We start from the raw sequence: 4,554 nt of genomic DNA, 5'->3' as shown, positions 1-4,554 counted from the left end.
TGGGAACTGAATAGAAACCCCGCCTAGAGACAGCGCCTGGGGAGAGGGTTGTTGGTTTTGTTTTTTCCCTTAAACCTGAAAGTATTTGGAAAATTAAAAGAAAGCATTGTCTATACATAAGTCTCATCCCTTTTCGGATAGACTAGTGCTTCAACAATTTGACTGGCCTATTGTCAGTCTCATTTTGGAGCCCAATATGCCAACTAACCATTTAAAAAAAAAAAAAACTTGGAAAAAATTCTGTGATGTGACCATCTGTCATAATGTCAGTGGAAGCTCTTTCTCCCACACTCCTTTCAGAAGAGCTAGGTGCAGAGTACCGTGTGTGTGTGTGTGTGTGTGTGTGTCCATAATAAGTCACCACAAACATGAGCAGCCAATCTGGTGGGATAAAACTGAGCACTGAGGCTATGAACTTCAAATCAATTGGACCTACCGAAGGGCTTTTAGAGTTAAAGGGGAAAGTGCCCTTCAGACTGTGTTTCCTCTCAGGCCATTGCTGATCTGAAATGGAGTTTTGTTTTTCCTTAGAAATGTCAGTCATCGCTGATCTAGGCATGTGATATTTAGAACTAAAGTCTGTTCACTCCACACGTGCTTTACTTTAGTTCAATGTGCTCTAAGCTAAAGAAGAGAGGAATCTGAGGTATACACTTTGAGAGATTTGACAAACGCGAGCTGATTGCATCTCTCTAGAGTAAACCAGCTCAACTGAGCCTTCCTGCCTCCCTAGAAACAAAAATCTCCTGTATTTATGATTTCTTTGAAATCTTTCTGGTCACGTAGCCCCTACGGGGTTTCAAATCTAAGGGTTTCTATGGAATAAATACAATAAATTGAACCCACGGGAGTCTGTAATATCAGCGAAGTGTCTCCGTCGCCCTGGCCTCTGAGTTGATGATTGTTGAGTTAAGCTATCGCTGGTTTATCTAGGAGCCTGTCCGGCATTACACGCGGTTGGCATTTATCGAATTGTATTTGGTGTTTCGACGGGGCAGCAGCTGTTTGACTGGTTTTCGTGTCCCCCCCTCCGTTTACCCCGCATGGGCACTGCCCTGTTTGGCCAATTGATGGGAATTCTAGGACCACAAACCCACATCTGGTTCATTTCCACTGGTGATTTCTGAGGGGAGCTGAGCCTGCCAACGTAAAGGAAAGGAAATTTTGAGGCCGATCGAACTGGATTCGGACGTGACTCAACCAGGCAGGAGTTCAGGCTTCTCTATATAGCGAGGACTGGAGATTTTCAACTCCAAAGGATCCTTTGTCAGTTTCGTCTTTGCCTCCTCTCGGATGGTTCTCATCCTGGCTGCTCTCGATTCGGCTGCAAAATCTAGGAGGGGGGAGGGTTTAACAGCTGCCTTCTTTACCTTTACTTAATGATTTTAAAATCAAAGTTTTTTCCACGCCCATAAAGACACCAGCTCCCGGCAGTTACTTTGAGTCATGAAATAGACAAAGCGGAAATTCAATAGCACGTTTTGTGTGTGTGGTCGGAATCGCTAGCAGCTGCTTCGGATTTATTTATTTTTTAACACTTTCGTTTGTGCAGGGGAGGCAGAATTATTACTTTTACTTAAGAAAGGTAGGAAAAGTCGCCCCGGCACTTACATTTGTCCTTCCTTATCGGATTTCCAAGGCTCTGATTATTCAATAGCTAATTTAAACAAAGCGGGTAGAAAAGATGTCAAGTATCCGGAGCATTTAGTCCTTAATTTAGAATTTAAAAAAATATATTCCCAATGCACATTATTGGGATTAAAGGAGTGTAAAAGTGAGGGAGCGCAGCTGTTGTGTTTACACACGTGGGGTTTTCCCCGAATCAGTAAGTGGTTGCCTTTTTGGAAAAAAAAAAAAAAAGGTAAATAAAACCTATCTTTGATTCCAGTGCTACAAAAAGGAACTAAGTTTGTTTATGGGATGCGGGCTATTGCATATCGATTTAAACTTGAGAAGTCCAGGACAATGCCTGGCATGCACTGCTGAAATTTTATTAAGGAGCCCTCTAATTGTAGCGAGCCTGTGCCCAAGTCGTTAGGAATTGAATAATTGTGAGCGGTATTTGGAAGCGGGGAGGATGCAGCTGCTTGGCCCAGTTCAGCGGTATTAGTGCTGGAGATTTGACCACCAAATGGTCGCACCTGTTCCTCAGCCGCAGCGAGCTGCAATTCATCACGGCAGTTTCTCACACTGCTAAATGTGGGGCTCTTTTTAAAATCCCACTTGTTGAAATTCCAGTTGTTTGGTATCCGACGGGAGCTTCTCCTCCCCACCCAGGACTCTGCCTACAGAAGCGTTCTCACACCTGTGTGAAGCGAAGCGTCCCCCCCCCCCCCCCCGGGGCCCTGGACTGCATTCGAATTATTCTCGGCAGTGGCCCGATCTTGCCAACCTTCATGCGATTAATCCTTTCTCACACGCTTAGCCTGGTCGATTTCAGGGATGACTCATATACCCCCTAATTCTGCAAGGGAAAACGTCTCCATTCGTTTTGCGGGGAGGGCCAGGAGTAAAAGTGGTGGTAATCGGGGGGAGTTGAAGAAGGCGCTGCAAACTCTTCCCTATACAAAACTCCCCTATTACAAACTAATTGGATTACAGGGACGGTACCCTATTGCTTGTTCACTTCCCCCTTTAATTCGCCACAAGAAAAATTGGTAAATCTCGTGAATTAACCCGGCTTCCTTTATGAGAGCACCTACAGGAAGGTGATACTGAAGAAAGTGGATGAGCCGTGTGTGCGGACGCTACCCACGGGCCTCATTAGCCGGATTGAAATAAAGTCTTTCCAATCTAGCGAGGTTCATCTGATCACAGCTTTCTCCTCCATCCCTTGCTTCATTTAGCGTCGCGATAGCCCGAGAGAGGGACCCTGCGGGTTGGTGCATTGCAGTCGGTTGTAACCCCCTGTTTTCAGCCATAAGACGGCAATTTCTGGAGGACGCTAGAAATAGAAAATAGTTTGGCCTCCTAAGGGACAGAAAACTCGCGCTGACGCCAGCATCAAGGTGCTAAAAAGGGCGTGTACGGATTGGAAGCACGGCGTCTCTCATTTAACAGAGAGCTTCTGTTTTAAAGACACTTGCTAGCGGCGTTGCTTGGGGGGTTCATCGCAGGTACAACCGGGGGTCGCTGCCTGGACGATCTTCGTCACGGAAGCAGCTTTTGATCTGCTCTCGGCTATTTCGGTTTTTGCCAAGTGGTGGTGATTTGGGGGGACTTTCAGCAGTGCGGGGCAGGAAAGCCTGCGCCGAATACGTGGCCCCCGGTTAATATATTGTGCCATCGATATTACATTCCTGGATAAGCCCCCAGATGGGCTGGGGGTAGGGACGGGAAGAAGGATCGGGCCCGAAAGCTGGGCTGTCCTATGGGGAAAGGCGATGGCTGGGGAACCTATTCTTACCTCCGACAGCCTCTTTCTGGGAGCTGCTTTGCCTTGAGCTTGAAGATGCATTTTCCCCTCTCTGTCCAACACCTGTCCGGTAGCAGCTTTCTTTAAATCAGCAGGGAGCTGAGCATCTCCCTGGGAAAGCGTGCGCTCCCGTCCCAAGGGGCAGTGCAAATAACCTGGCTCCTTGGGAACGGTCTGTCTACGTAGGGAGCCATAAAACCTGCATGTGGCAAACTTAAGACCTGTTAGGGGTCTGCAAGGCGCGCTGGTGCTAACCAAGCGTCGTGTTAACCCCGTGCAGAAAGCGTCCCCTGACCCCCCCGAGACCCTCTGCTCTTTATACACGTAGCCGGAGCTGCATCAGGAAAGCCTTCTGCCCTAGCTCTCTAGTTGAGTGCAGTTTTACTGGGGGGGGGGGGGGTGGATTTGATTCGCAATCCGTATTTTAGCATCCGCGTGTTTTCAGTTCCACCCTCTTGCTCCCCCTTCCCCAGGAGAGTCAGGTCTGCCAGTATTTTGAGCTGTGATTTCCCCCGCGCCCCCCATTCAATGAATTCTTGAGACCAAGGGACAGGATCAGGGCATTAGGATGCACTTAAATATCACAGTCACACTTGGTGCCTAAAAAAAAAAACTGCCTGGAGCGATGTTTCAGGTAGGGAGCAAAGCGATATGCGTGGGGCGTCTCCTTCGGTTGGGCGGCATTGGTGTGCTGCAAATCTCCGGCTAACGCTCCTTTTCCGTCTGCTGGGTTTAGCCCGGCATAGCTGGGGTAGAGAAACGCGTGCACCCGCAACTCCAGGCTCAGAGAGGGAGACTGTGAAGTCCTGGGGAGGTGGGTTTGCCCTGGGACGAGCGTGAGGGTTTTGCAAAGGCAAAGCGGCGGGTGCAGGGTGGGACTGGCGTCGAGGGATGGATGCAGAACCCGGGGGGGGGGGGGGGGGGGAAGAGCTACGGCCGGTGGAAATTCCCTCCCCCCGGCTGCACTCGCGGCTCGGGTGTGAGGGGAGGGAAGGGGCTCGCTTGGCCCGGGTTACCCCCAGGGGTAAGTGGCAGAGAGGGGCGGCCGGCGGATGTCGGCGGTGGCTGCGGCACGTGATGCGCTGGCTGCGGTATAAAGGCCCCTGGAACAGTTGCAGGCTTCTCAGTGTGTGAGAAGT

Source organism: Chelonia mydas, chromosome 8 (genome assembly GCF_015237465.2).
Source record: "Chelonia mydas isolate rCheMyd1 chromosome 8, rCheMyd1.pri.v2, whole genome shotgun sequence".
Classification (NCBI taxonomy): Eukaryota; Metazoa; Chordata; order Testudines; family Cheloniidae; genus Chelonia; species Chelonia mydas.
The sequence above is the reverse complement of the archived record's forward strand: the minus strand, read 5'-3'. Positions refer to the sequence as shown.